This window comes from Meleagris gallopavo, chromosome 3 (genome assembly GCF_905368555.1).
Source record: "Meleagris gallopavo chromosome 3, MGAL_WU_HG_1.1, whole genome shotgun sequence".
NCBI lineage: Eukaryota > Metazoa > Chordata > Aves > Galliformes > Phasianidae > Meleagris > Meleagris gallopavo.
The window spans coordinates 63,451,366-63,466,564 of record NC_139406.1 but is presented as its reverse complement, the minus strand read 5'-3'; the positions used below and the strand labels follow the sequence as shown (position 1 = coordinate 63,466,564).

At 40.2% G+C, this 15,199-nt stretch overlaps 1 protein-coding gene across 5 annotated transcripts in view; it reads left to right on the top strand.

Annotated features, from left to right (window-relative positions):
- STAU2 (staufen double-stranded RNA binding protein 2) overlaps positions 1 to 15,199 on the top strand; it is a 164,959-nt gene that overhangs the window by 3,017 nt on the left and 146,743 nt on the right. The window contains exon 1 of one of the 5 annotated variants that reach the window (XM_085221286.1): positions 5,263 to 5,281. The exons of the other annotated variants lie outside the window; for them this stretch is intronic. The gene's annotated coding sequence lies outside the window, so the exon portion shown is untranslated. Of the gene's footprint in view, positions 1 to 5,262; positions 5,282 to 15,199 lie in introns of those variants that run through there. 5 annotated transcript variants of the gene reach the window in all.

Sequence of the window (15,199 nt, the reverse complement as noted above, 5' to 3'; positions counted from 1 at the left end):
GTGGCAGAGCAGATCAGCAGTTGCAGCCCTGCTCCTCAGCCTCTGGGAGGGCTGCACCTGTCATGCTCTGTCTCTTTGCTTTGACCTGCCTGGAGCACATGGCTATTGATCTGCTAGTCCTCGAAAAGAAGAGAAGCGCTTGGATTGATTGTGGCTGGTCCTTCAAAATGCATCCTATTACACTATTGTGCAGCAAGGGAAGCAGACCTTATAAGGTGTGCATATGCAGTGCTAGTTTTATTGTGTGTACATACATGTAGACACCTGCATAGATTTCATCCATTGGAGAGCTGAATATCTGCTTCCTCACACCATGTGGATGTGGTGAGGGAGGACCTAACCGGTGATCTGTAGCATAACTCTAAGAAGATAACTTCTGTTAATAAGCTGCCAAAGCTTCACTTTTCCTTCCTTGGCCATATCGATCTCCTATCAGCAGCAGCATCAAGGAGCTCCCTCAGATAGGTCTGCCTTTACCAGAACCAATTATGTTACGTTTCTCATCTTTGGATCACCCCCACAGCCTGTATTTCTCACAGGGGTGCCTGATTTTTCTCTATCTTCCCCAGAGTGGAAGAGAGGAGGAGGATGCTTTCCTTAAGCACCTATGGGTGCTGTTGCTGGAGTCTGCAGGAGAGCCCTTCAGGTGCTCATGCTTCCCAGCCACTCTTTTGCTGGACTGAGCATGTTAGCATCACACCCACGTGAAGATCAGAGTTGTGAGAGCCCATGCTGTGGTCCTGACCTGACCCCTCCTTCCCTGCTTGCTGTTCATTGCCTGCTGCTGCAATACTTACAAGTTCAGACATTCTGTTTGGTACGGGGTGTATGAGGTGTGAGATGGGGGTGCTGAGAAGCAGGCAGGGAAAAGAATGAGGTGCACATCTCTGTGCAGGGAGGAGGAGTCTGTGATGGTGTAAATGTGAGGGGAGCAGAGCTGGTTGGAGCATGAGGCAAACCTTGGAAAGAGGAGAAGTGGAACCTGTGCATAACAACTAATATATAATAAGAGCCAAGTGCCCTGCTCTTAGTGCTCATGTCTGCTCATTGTCAGGGAACAGTCACCATCACATTATCCAAAGTGTGTTTGTGTTAGAAGAGCAAGAGTTCAGTTAAAACCCGAGAAGCCAGTTTGCCGTGCCTTGGTCTGGAAACTATATAGAATAGAAAAACTTCTTGTCACAGGTTCTCATCTGAAAATGACTTTTGAAAACCTGTCTCTGGTAGTGTAAGACTGAAGTCACACGTGTGTCTGTAGCTTGCAAAATTGGTTCATACTGTCTTGACAGCCAACGTTGTGTTTTTAAGCTGATGGTAGTTGGAGTGTTTCCTGGTAGTGAAAACTGCGCTCCAATGCTAATAGTGTCCTCACCTTGTCATATGTCTTATTTTTGGTTTACTCAAGTATACTGCTGTATAGTATGTGACTGATACGTAACAAATTTATTGATACTTTATCTAATAAAATCAGACCACTATTTCTTTTTCCTAATAAATAACTTCTTTCATATAAAATCTTTAATTTTATAGTTCTCTATCCCCATGATCTTCTAATTTAGTCACTGCTGAAATGATAGTGGGGGATTCTTTTTAGACTAATTAGAAGTCAGCATTTGGGCACAGATTTCAGATGGTGTTTGAGAGTGATCATGGTAATTGCCTGTGGCTGTCGTATAGCTTATACACTGGGCTGATTCTGGAGAAAGGCAGCTTGCTAAGATGTTGGCCATAGTACCACACACTCAAAGGATATATTTACAATCTCTTGAAAATCTCCAAAGGATTTCACTGACGTTGGTTGAGCTTACAGTTTCTCTGCCTGCCAGCTTTGAGGAACAGGGAATTAGTGCTGTTTGCCTCCTGGCTGCAGGGAACGTTTTTTGAGGGTAGGAGACTGGATTGTTCAGGGCAGCTTCTTGCAGCGCAAATGGGCCTCTGTGGGAACAAGAAGACTTCTAGGAAAGTCAAGAAACCTCATTTTTACTCTTATTGCTATTCTTAGTTTCTTTTTTTTTTTTTTTTTTATCTGTTACGTGTTTGTTGTTTCCAGTTTCTTGTACAATAAACCCAATTAAGAAAAGTAGTGTTTGACAATATAAGGAAATGTCAGTATACCAGACATGTAGATTGATTTCTGTCATTGAAGTTGTATTTATTTATTAAAAAAAAAAAAAAAAAGTTATTCAAAAGTAATTGTTTATCTGACTTTTTGGAAAAGAGAACTTTTTCTGTGTCATCCAGACGACATATCCATACAACTGAAATGTTTTGAAGTGAGTGAATCATCATGCACTGTTCCCAAGGTGAAACTGCGGAGTTGGTACAAAGCAGCGTTGGGTCAATTTGTAGCATATGCAGTTGTACTGAGACGAACAAAGAACTGAAAGAACTGACATACTGTTTGTAGGGGATCTGGCTGTGTTATTAGACAAGATAAAAACAAAAAGTAGTCTAAATGTTCCTGTTAGAAATTCAACCATTTTACCATTTTGTTTCCCCTCTTGATCCTCCTTCAGTTCTGCATACTAGCTTGCAGGGCTTTTTTCTTTTCAGAATGTGGCAAACATTTTTTCTTCTTTTGGTTTCAGTGTTATGTTTCTAATAGTACTAAACCAGCCTGCTTTGAACTGTCTTCCATCTGTAGTGGCAGTGTTTCTCACATGGACATTGTCAGTGTTGTAATTGTGCTTAAGAGAGGAGTATACACTCAGGATGTATTCTTTTTGCAACTGGTGAGAGGCTGGGAATCTCGATGAATAGAAAAAAGTGACTACAGAGAGGTTTTCATGAAAATCCTTCTGTCTGTAACTCAGTCCAACACACTTACAGGTCTTGTATGAAATAGGCAAACTCTCTGCTTCTGTTCTGCAATTAAGGCTGCCTGTCTATCATGAAAGGGGCTAAGAAGTTGTTCTGGATCAGGAGGCAGGTAAAGCCCACCCTGCTTTCTGAATACTATCTCTTAACTCTGTTAGATGAATCCATAAGGTTAGATATGGGATTTGACCTTTTCAGAAAGGGAGAACAGCCCACATTGTCTTTTTTTCACTCTTTTTCAACTGGGTGGTCTTCATCAATTAGGAAAAGCATTGAGCAACTGAAAAAATCATTGAAGATAATAAGACCAGATCCCATTTCTAGGGACTGATGAAGCTGTTATTCATGAGGACGTTCTGAATGTGTACTTGAAACCAGCCGTAGGTTCCAGGAGAAGAATTAATTCTTCAGTTTTCTCCAGCTGTTGCATTACAAGACTGTGAACTCACTGCAGTACGTGCTTTTCATGTGACCATTGCATTAAGCAGTAGCTTTCTTTGCTATCGTTGCAAATGATAGCAAAGGGCAGTGAAGCTGGTGAAAGTTCTGGAGCACAAGTCTTAGGAGATGTGGCTGAGGAAACTGGAATTGTTTTGGCTGTAAAAGAGGAGGCTCAGAGGAGACCTTATTGCTCTCTACAGTGGCAATATAGTAGCAAGGTGAGGGTTGGCCTCTTCTCCCAGGTAACTAGTGTTAGGACAAGAGGTAATAGACTTAAGTTTGCCAGGGGATGCTCAGGCTGGATATTAGGAAAAAATTATTCTCAGAAAGAGCGGTGAGGCACTGGAACAGGCTGCCGAGGGAGGTGGTGAATTGCTGTTCCTGGAGACGTTCAAGAAATGTGTGGACATAGCACCTGGGGACATGAGTTGTGGGCATGGTGGTGATGGATTGGATAGATGATCTTAGAGGTCTTTTCCAACCTTAATGATTCTTTGATTCTAAGTCCTGTACACTTTACATTTGCTTAGACACCTCTGCCATCAGGAACAGAAGAGATGTATTTGCTCTCAAACTAATATAGTTAATGGCCTAGGTCATTCTCAGTTTCCTGATTTCTTCAGTTTTGGCAGCCTAGTTTTTTATTCTGGTTTATGCATTTTTCATTTCACTGTAATGAAGACAGGGTAGGGCCGAGCACTCTGGTTGTACTTGTTCAGCCAAGGCAGTTCTAGTTCCAGGACCCATTCTGCTTTATTAGTTCGGATGTCTGTGCTGTTAACAACAGATTGCAAACCTCTGCTCCACAGCTTTGAGTCTGCACGTTTACCAGAACTTCTGTTTTTGACACGTAACAGCCAAGATGTTGGTTGTCTTTTCAGGCTAGGAGCACTCCATCCCTTTGGTACTGAAGGCCATTCTTGTTGGCTAGTGATAAGACTACATCAGACACATGTATCCTAATAGCATGTATTCTCTTGGAGATCTTAGAAAAGTGGGCCCTCCTTCCCTTTTAAAGTGTTCTTTATTTGTTTGATTTTTATTTTGAAGGTGAGGAATAAGACTCTTAGATCAGGAATGGAATGGAACGTTAGCTCCCTGGAAGTTCAGAGCAGTTTTTTCTTTCACTCTGATTTAGAGTGATTCCTGATTCACAAAAATTAACTTTATCCTGCTGGATTTAATGCCCTGGGAATCCTGAAAGCACAGTAAGTGATAAGAAAGAAATTCCTTTGAAGTGAAGCTCAGAGCATGGTCCATCTGTCCATTCAGTCATAGACTTGTACTGTTGCTAGCAGTTTTGGTGTTCCTCCTATCTGCAAACTTCTTTTTCATTGTCACTCAGTTGCAGGTTCTGTTACCTTTTATTTCGAATCTTTTCATGTTACCATCGAATTAAGTTGCACTTCTGGTCAAAGTTGTCCTTCTATTTTGTCCTTTCTAATTCTATATCTGTGTAAAAGTTCTGTTTGTGGTTATGTTTTTTGTTGTTTTTTTTTTTTTTTCCTGTAATAGTTGTGCTTATAACTTCCTCCAGATTCAGAATCCAAGTTATTCTAATTATCAGCTATATGGATTGAGATCTTTCACTTGCTATTCTGTAATACATCCTACTCCTAATCATTAGTATGTAAGCAGTTGGAGGAAAAAGTCTGCTGCTTTTGTCATGCTGATTCTGTGTACTCACAGTGTGCTCATCTTGAACCAAATCTCTTTTTACTAGCCTCTTTTCTGCTGTTTGTTGTTAGTTTAATATCCTCCTCACTGATGCAGCTATAGAGATTAACCTTTTGCCATCTTGCCAGATGCGTGTTAGACTCTGCTGTGCTGGAATGTGTTTGCTCAGTGTTCAGCAGGTTTTTAATGTTTAGCTTCTGTCTGATCATATAGGCAGAAGTTTTTCTTCAGTGTTTTTTGCCTTTGCTAATTTACATCAGCTGAAAGGATCTGTAAGCATAACGCTAGGATTTTTCCCCCTTCCAGGATTGCCAAAATCTTCTGTAATCTGCACCTTCTTGTAGAGGTAAGTATTTTTTATCACACCACTTAAAAATGCCCCAAGCATGGATTTGCTATAAGGAATCAGCAGGCCGTTGCTTTACTCATGCATGTGCTGAGTTGTTGCTGATGACTTTTTGCATTCTCAGGATGCTTAAAGAGTCTGAATTGATGGCTGCTTGTTGTGTGTTAGCTTTGTCCTCTTTGGCTTTCTCTTAGACCCTTCCATGTCTTTTCCCACCTGGTTTGCTGGAGCTGAGAGTTAGTGTCACCAAGTCACCACTGACTAAGTAGGATCTTTTCACTTCCATAATTTTTACACTGTTTTCGTCTCTGAGTCAGGCTTGTGTCATCAGTTTTGCAACAGTTCGTGACCTTGCCCCCAAACTTAGCAACTCTAAACTTTCCTCCAGTTGAAAACAGATATTCGGCAAGATAACTTGGTACAGCATATCTAGTACTCAGTTATATCTAGTTATTTTGCCTTTATTCATCAACTGATGACGGCTGCATGTGAGATAGAAAGAATGCTCTTTCTCTGGACTCTCTGAAGAGCTCCTAATCTGACGAGGTAGGCTGCTTCTGTTAGCAGTGTGCCCATTCTGTTCCTTGGCAAGCAGGGAAAATTCACCACTTGGGCTGTGAAATGCTCTTTTTATTTAAATATACTTCTGAGGGTAATTTAAAAAAAAAAAAAAAAAAAAAAAAGCACGTAAACCAAAGTTGTATCAGCTTCTTTCAGTAAAGCATAACATCCACTACTTTGTCCACTGAAACATCCTTTTCCAAAGGTCTTGGAGCTGTTATGATGGGAGATTGATTATAGAGCAAGGAGGGCTCGTAGGAAGGGACATAAGAATTTGTGAAAAGGAAGAATTTCTTTTTTTTGTGAAGAATTAGGCATGTTTCTACTGCTTCACTAATCTGTGTTATGTGAAATGATCAGTAGTAGCTTGTCACAGTCAGCCAAGGAAAATCACAGAATCACAGAATTGTAGGGGTTGGAAGGGACCTCTAGAGATCATCGAGACCAACCCCCCTGCCAAAGCAGGTTCCCTACACCAGGTCGCACAGGTAGGCGTCCAGGCGAGACTTGAATATCTCCAGAGAAGGAGACTCCACAACCTCCCTGGGCAGCCTGTTCCAGTGCTCCGTCACCCTCACCGTCAAGAAGTTCTTACGCACATTCGTGCAAAACTTCCTATGCTGCAGCTTATGTCCGTTTCCCCTGTCCTGTCTCCACGTACCACTGAAAAGAGACTGGCCTCACCGCTATGGCCGCCACACCTCAGATATTTATAAACCTGGATCAGGTCCCCTCTCAGTCATCTCTTCTCAAGGCTAAACAGACCCAGTTCACTTAGCCTTTCTTCATAGGGGAGATGCTCCAGGCCCTTCACCATCTTTGTGGCCCTCCGCTGGACTCTTTCCAAGAGATCCCTGTCTTTTTTGTACTGGGGAGCCCAGAACTGGACACAGTACTCCAGATGAGGCCTTACCAGGGCAGAGTAGAGAGGGAGGATCACCTCCCTCGACCTGCTGGACACGCTCTTGTTAATGCACCCCAGAATGCCATTGGCCTTTTTGGCCACGAGGGCACACTGCTGGCTCATGGCCAACCTGTCGTCCACCAGGACGCCCAGGTCCCTCTCTGCAGAGCTCCTCTCCAGCAGCTCATCCCCCAGCCTGTATTGGTGCATGCAATTATTCCTCCCTAGGTGTAAGACCCTACACTGCTTTTGTTGAACCTCATCCGGTTTCTTACTGCCCAGCTCTCCAGCCTGTCCAGGTCTCGCTGAATGGCAGCACAGCCTTCAGGCGTGTCAGCCAATCCTCCCAACTTCGTATCATCAGCAAACTTGCTGAGGGTGGCCACTATCCCCTCATCAAGGTCACTGATGAACCAAAATCATTTTCTGAATGCCATTAATGTGTAATTTCTAGTTAAGGAGTATGTTTTTACTCAAGAAGAGATTTTTGCATGTTTCAGAATAAAGTAAGAGTTGCAGGAATGTTTTGCTTAGAATCATCTTAGAATAAAAGTATTTTGTAATTTAAAGTCAATCAAAGCTATTTTGAGATGTTAAGAGTAAAATTACAGGTTGTTAGCACAAAGTGGAGAAAATATAGCATATATTTTTTTAAAATAATAATTGAATAAGAAGCTAGAATCTGTGGAAGAGTTCAGCTTAGATGCTGATACCACAAATAAGGAACCAGTTACAAGTTTATGAGCAATTCTGTAGTGGCAGCATGTCAAGGCTGAGTCATGGCTTTTCATTGACTTAATCTCCTTCTGAACTTTTAAGCTGATGATTGATTGTTAAACTAGTGGCTTAGATCGCCCTTCTTTTCGGCTATTTTTCTTCATGAAAAAGCTTAGTTACTCATTTTTGTTTAACCTAAGGCAATTGTGTTTTATCTGCTCATCATCTGTAGTTAAAGATGGTGTGACATCCTCTGCATACAATGGCAACCAAGAACCATTTCAGTGTAAACTTGTTTTTAGTCTTGGTGCAATATGTAAATGGTTCACTTGAATGACTCATCTCAGAAAACACAGAACAAACAAAAACATACAATAATTTCACATTTTACTGAATTTCAACTTCTCACGATTTCTGGAGTCACTAGAATCTTCATTTCCTTGAACCTTTCTGACATGTTTTGTATGAATCAGTTCTGGAATAGCCGTGAAAATTCAGCACTTAGAGTCAGTGTTGCAAAGTCTCTTGATGATTGTCGTACTCCACTGACTGTGGAACCAGGTGAGGTCATGTTTTGAAAAAGTTACAGGTGTGGCTGTGTGTTGCAGACTGGCTAAGGAGATGCGTGCTTTCAGTTTCCAAGAAGTCATCAGTAGTTTAGATCACTTCCTTACCATGATAGCTAAAAGAGTTATGATACTGCTATTGCCTTTTGGATTAGTGGTTGCTCCCAGTCACAGCAAGCTAATATAACAAAGAACATGACCCTCTAGTTTTGTGTAGCTAATCAGTGAGGTGTCTTTATGCTAGTTTTTGGGATTTATCACTAACTATGATGAGTTTGGTATGTAGAAGGTCTTCTGCAAAGAGGGCTTTTGCGTTTGCTGTTTGGTGGGGGGAAGTTTCACATTTTCTTTTTGATAATAATTCAGGACATCCTGGCTAGGTTAAGCTGGTGGCTGTGTCTGAACCAGTATTTGGGCTGGCTGGTCCAGTTTTTTTATTGGGATAAAGTGTGTGGGAGCGTGCAAACTGGGAACTGGCTGTTGGAAATTTCCCCCTTCTTTTTTTTTTTTTTTTTTTTTTTTTTACCATTTTCTTTGATTTCTGGACAGCATCAGTGAAACAGGATGAGTTCATCTTTTTGATGAGTTTATCTTTGAAAGATGGTGGAGATTTGCATGAAAGAGCCTAATCTTTCCCCTTTGTCCTGTGGGTTATGAGCAGGTTGAAGAGCGTTGGAGTATGTCAGACTCAGTTTTTGATGCAGCAGATTGACGTTTGTTATCTTTTAGTTTTCCTTTGGCACTGAAATCTTCGAGTTGATAGTCTCATTCATCTCCCTCATCGTTTCACACAGGAGTTTTGTAATTATGCTTCTGAGACTGCCTTAGGCCAAGCCCCTTACCCCAAGAGATGTTTGCTCTGGTCACAGTGTGCTCTGAGGAATTTCCGGATGTTTGCATTTTTTTGTTTTGTTTCAGACTTTGCTTCAGTGTTCTTTGATATCAGCAACGTTTTCTAAGACTGGCAGTTCTTTTTTCCATCCTGGTTCAAAATGCATATTAATGAAGTTTCTCCACTTTGGAACTCTGCTACTTATTTGCCAGTGAAGTTTCCCACTGACCCAGGTGGCCCACCAGTATACACAGGACTGGCCTCTACTTTTAATCATAGGCAAAGAAATGAACTGTTTGTGTCTCCTGGTGTCACTGGGCCTTGCTGAGTGGTGTGAGGCACGGTGCTGCCTGTGTTGCTCCTTTCTCAGCATTTTGGTGTCAGCCTTCCAGTTGCTATGGGAGCCAGAGGGATGGCTTGTCCTTCCTTTCCTCACTTTCTGCTGAGGTTCTCTCATCACACATTTTTAGACTGTGTAATTTGCACGTGCAAATGATAACCAATGTCCTAATGTGTGTATTTTCTTTCATTCTTTAGGAAAAATCTGATCTTTGGCAAATGCTTTAGGTGTGGCTCTTCAGTCTGCGGTGCTTCTCACAGTTTATTTGCTTCCACAATTATGTCTGTTAGTTTTAATAAGATCCATTATCACTTATTTGTCTAAGACAGGTTTGACAGTAGCCTCTGAGTAGGCTTCAGTTGTCTGTATTTCAACATCCAGTGCAGTTGGAGTGGAAGTTATCTTGTCTAGTCCTCAGCCATCGCCCAGCTACTCAGAGATAGTGCCTGCTTGTTGATCGCCTTGACTAGTGGTGTAATGTTTCTGTTTAAACACATGCAGTAGTGTAATTTCGTTGCCTTTTTACATTGAGGTTTATCTGAGCCATCTGCCACGTAAAATGTCAGATGTGGCATTGGTTTTTAGTGAGGACTTTTGCTTTTTTGAAGGTATCCATTTGTGATGTTTTAGGACGTCTTAAAAGCACTGTGGACGGGCTACTGATTTTCACACTGTATTTCCTTTGACTCCATAAGCACTTTGCTTCTATTTGGAAACCTGAATTACAGCTGTCTTTATTCCTCACCTGAATCCTTTGTATCTTGCTGTACAACTTTGTCATAAGGTACAGTTTACTATTGTGGTGTGAGATGCACCACACATTTGGATGGCCTTACAGATCACACGTTTTTTGTCTTGAGTACCTTAGCGGTAGTTGCTTAAGCAATTTACTAGTTCAAAAACATTTCATTGTTCCATTATATATCAGAATGCAAATAGATACGTATTTCAAGTTGTATGAATCTTATCTCAGTTACAGGATAAGCCATTTCTGTTCTAGTCCTCTTGCTAACACATGATAATTAATAGCAATAAAAATCCTCACCTTTGACCATTTTGTTTACTGAGAATGTCTTAGATTTTAGCATTTTGATTCCATACTTAATTACCTTATTTGCCTATTCTGTTTTTGTTTGGAAATGTTATTGTCTTTTCAAAATTAGTAACTCTAAAAAGAGTTGTTAGAAAAGGATTAAATCAGTGACATGTAAGATATTTATTAACAAGGAGAGGTGATCTAGGCATTGATTCATGCTTTATGTAGCATCTAGGATCACCATAGCACTTGAGATTAGGAAACCAATATAGTTTCATTGTGAAAGAAATAAACATGCAAGATGAAACAGATTCCAGCATAGTCTTCTCAATCGTTGTTCTTGCTTTTAAGGTGCTTGTCCTGTGTAGCAATTAAAGAAAGATGTTTAAAGAAGTGGCTGAAATTGTGAGTGCAGATTTTTCATCTGTTCAACTTCCTTTTTCTTTTTATTCTTCCCCAAAATACTTTTCTGCTTCTCTGGGTTTCAGCCAGCAATGGAACACTCTTCAGAAAACTTCACTGATCATATATAGAAGTTTGCAAAAGATATTCCTCTGCAGATGATAATATCCTGACAGAAATAACTTCTGTGTTTTCTGAAAGTGTGATAGGATTTCATGTCCTGACCTGGCGAAACCCCGGAGAAATCTACAGCTGCTCATTCTGCCTGCGTCTGCCCAGCCTTCCAGGATTTGTGTGTGCTACCTTCTGCTGCCCTCAGAAAGCCAAGGAAGCCACTTTTGAGAAAGTACAGCAGTTAGTTGTTCCTCTGAGGTGCGGCTTAGTGCTGAGCAATCAAGTGAACTTTCCTATTGGCCTTGCAGCTCCTTTAAACTCCAGCGTTAGTCTGTAATCTCTGTCCATTCACCTTCCTCATTGTGTGCATTTTTATCTTTGACTGTAAATTGTTTTATCGACCTTACTAAAACAAAAAGTAGTGATTTATTTTTTTCTTATACCTTGTGAAATTAAAATGCTTGTAAGACCTGATTTCACTTACTGTCATATATTACTTATATGTTGACTAGCTTGTAGGTGTGTCCACGTTTCAGCTGAAGTTAAGTTGTCCCAGTGTGAGGCATTGTAGGAAAATAATAACAATTAAGAAAAAATGTTGGACAGTGTGAAGAAGCAGAACTTCAGTGTGTGATTTGGCAGGGAAGCTAAGCTGATTAGCACTAGTTGAAAGGGCTGATTGCTTGCACCCGTGCCAGGTCATGAGTTTATGGCTCTCTGTGTTTGGGCACAGACTCTTCTCTGATCTGTCCCTTGCTTGTGAGCTGGTTCAGTCAGGTAACTTAACAGGGAGCTCTGTGCTGGGGGAAGATCGGACACAGGATTGCCCTCAGCTGTGGCAGCCAAGTGTTAGGTCAGTTGGCTGCTGTCACACCGCCCCTCCTAGGGCAAGAAGCAGCAGATTGATGGAGGAACAAATGCTGAGTGAGGACTAGCAGTGATGGAGTCTTCTTTGTACACCCATTTCATGTGTAGTTTCTCAATTTTGTGTATTTAAAATGTATAAACAAAGTAAATTTCATTACTAATTCTAGAGAGCCATCTGCTCACTGTTGCTTTAACTCATGTTCCTGCTAACCTGTTTCTGTGTGGATATCACATTATTTGATTTTATGGAACAGAAAAGATTGAATTAACTGCTGCTCGGAAGGTAGTGCAGAGCTGTGTGTGTTCTGTCATCCCCAAATCAGCTGCCAGATACAGCAGTACCATAGTAAAACAAATAAACATGAAGCTTAGGACCTGTGTAATATTTATATGTATACGTGTGTGTATACATACATGTAAGTATATATATAGCAGGTATTGCCTATATATATTTGTAAAATGTAAATATTTGTACATTATACTTTTGCTTTATAGTTTATACATTTGTATCAAAATATTTACAATAAAAGTGAGTAGCAGCACATAGGAGGTACGTTTAACTTTTGGCAGTTTTGTATGCTATAGAATGAAATCATATCAGGAGAATAAATGGGCTTAATTAATTTTAAGGCTAAACCCAAACCCTCTTTGATAAGGGGTCTGTTTAAGAGCTCAGTGACTCGTGAGTTTTTGTAAAAGAGTTCCATCAACAAGCTAATAACTATAGCAGAGATTGGTCTGGAAGACAACATTGAGATGCTGCCCACTTAGACCCTAACCACAGGCTGTTATAATGCTGGTCCTGAGCTTTTCAGTATTTTCATTATTGTGGATGATAGAATAAATAGTACACTTGTTAAAGGTATAGATGCTACAAAGCAGGGTTGGAAGAGACTGCAGACATTTCAGAACTAGAATTAGATTTCATTAGGATCCTTAAAAATTGAAACAATTGTCTCTCTTCTTTCTTTCTTTCTTTCTTTCTTTCTTTCTTTCTTTCTTTCTTTCTTTCTTTCTTTTTTTTTCTCTTTGGTCTTTTTTAAGGGAATTCTAGGAAGACAGGAACAAAGTCTCATTAGCTGCGAAACAGTCAACCTCACAAATAAAACACAGCATGTAACATGCTGAGTAGCAGTTCTCTGGTAAAGGACCTGGAATCATAAAGATGACACTGTTGTGAAAAGCGAGCACTAATTATAATCTCTAACTGGAAGTACTGAATGTATGAGATACAAGATGTCAGTGTCTGGTTCTCATTGTTAGCTTTTGTAAAACACTGAAGTGAATGCTACGTGTCATTGGTTTCACACTTGTTCATGGAATAGACTATGTACATTTAGTTGCATGACACAGTAATGTGAGCCTGTGGTTAGCACGCTGCTTGTATGTGTATTTTCACATTCTGCTCAGATGAACTTCAGCCTTCCAATTGCTGTTTGGGTCATTAGCTTCTCCAGCTGTGTTGCTTTTTCCCATGGAAGCTTTTCTTTCAAGTCAAGTTTTTGCTGTTTGAAATGTTCACATTTTGAAAGTACATTTAACCTGAAAACTTTCTGCTTGTCTTTCTGCCTTGCTGTCTTACCTGTGTTTTTTCTTTCTTTGCTTATTAGATTAGTTTGACATACTCTAAGAATCTTTTTACCTCAGCATTTCATTTGTATCTTATGTCCCTAATTGAAGGAACAAGCCAATGTATGTTCTAGAAAAGCAGAGGAAATGCTAATCATTAGGAAAAACAGAAGTAATTAATAGTGTAATGTGTGTGAAGCTTTTGAGCATGACATGGGTTGTGCTCAAAAGAGGACATTCATGGGACATTCATGGGACATTCACGTTTGTTAAAAATATTCTGAATCTATGAATATAACTAAATGAACATATTCCGGCATAAAGGAAAAATAAATGGAATACTTGACAGTGATATTTTGTCTTTAACGTCTGAGGGTTTTTTGTTCTGTTTTTTAAAGTGAGAGAAAAAATCACAGCTTATACATTATTGAATGAGAAAGTTAATACCAAACTGCCTACTGACACCTGTGTCATTGCCTGGATACAAAGGCTTTCAAAAGCTGAGATTAAGAAAAATGCAGTTACAGTGTATTTACATCCCTTTAGGAGTCTGGTGGGGCCTTTCTGGTGTAACTGTGCAGGATAAACTAAGAGGAAAAGCACTGCTGTATTTCAGAAGGCACCCCAGGCTTTTGGCTCTTACTACAAAAGTTGTGGCCTTGTGCCTACAGACTTCAGCTCTGCGTACATATCTGCAGTGAGGACTGCAAAGTAATATCATTGCTGTGGTGTTGGCGTGGCAGTTGGGGACTTCATAAAGGAACAAAGCTGGCAGTCAGCGGCTGCACAATAAAGATTTCCAACAAAGATCCAAGTGTTTAGCTTTGTGCACCACGAAGAAAAAATCCTTTGTGGGCCCTTTGATGTATCAGCCCCATGGAGGGAGCTGGTTAGCCACTTGAGATGAAATGCGTGGCCTGTTCCGGCCGTACCCGTAATGGCCTAATGAGTTAGCCCTCTTTTATCTGCTGGATTTTTCACAGATATCCATGCAGAAGATTTGCAGTTGTTTGGATTATGTAACTGGGTTTTTATCTCTGACAGCTCAGTAGGATCTCCCTGCCTCAAGCCCTACATTTTGGGTTGGCCATGAGTGGCTCCGTGCTGCAGGTCCACAGTGTGCTCACTGCTCCTAGAATGCCATGACACTTGTACAGAGGTGGAGACGAGTGGGAACATACAGGCTTTCTCTTACATCAAAGTTTGTTTACCTGATAAAGGATGTTACATGTATGCTCTCTTGTCGCTGTTGCAGTGGGTTTTTAGAACAAGTCAGTGATCTGTGTGTCTCACCTACTGTAGAGTTACACCTTGCAATTACATTGACTGCCTGAGCAGCTCTGTTTATGCAGGTTAATTTAAAAACAATTAATGGTTTCTTCTAGGAGTTCTTCAACTTTGGAGACATAAGAAAAGAAATGAAATAAACAAAGCTCCACATCTCTAATATGTTGTGATGTTATTCTCACTTCCTACATACTTTATGGCAGTACAGGATGTCTTTTTTTCTCCTAAACTTTATTTTATTCCCTTTTGTTCTCCATGATCTTGTTACCAAACTTATTTTTTATCCTTAATAGAAAAGGATCAGTCCTATGATGGAAAATGTATGGTGGAAAATCAGTACTATAACAGCTATGAATATTCTTTGTAAAACACAGTTTTTATTTGAGTATTGGTATGTTCTGCTTTCTTGAAAAGAAGAATAAACTCTAAAAATACTGGAAGCCAGAGGATTGCTTGAGAACTGACAGGGCCTGAGGAGTATCTCATACAGTATCATATGAGTGATCTTTCTTACATTCACGGTTAGAAACTAAAATGCTGTAAATAGCTTAAGGTGTTCCTTAAGCTTTAATTATAATAATGATTTTTCATATTATTTAAGTTGATGTCATTTTAAAGATGATGTTTAATAACTGTGGCCTGATTCTGCCGTTATTTACTTTGATACTAACAATTAAGAAACTTTTTGAATTGATTCTGATTCATATAAAATATTTGAAATGA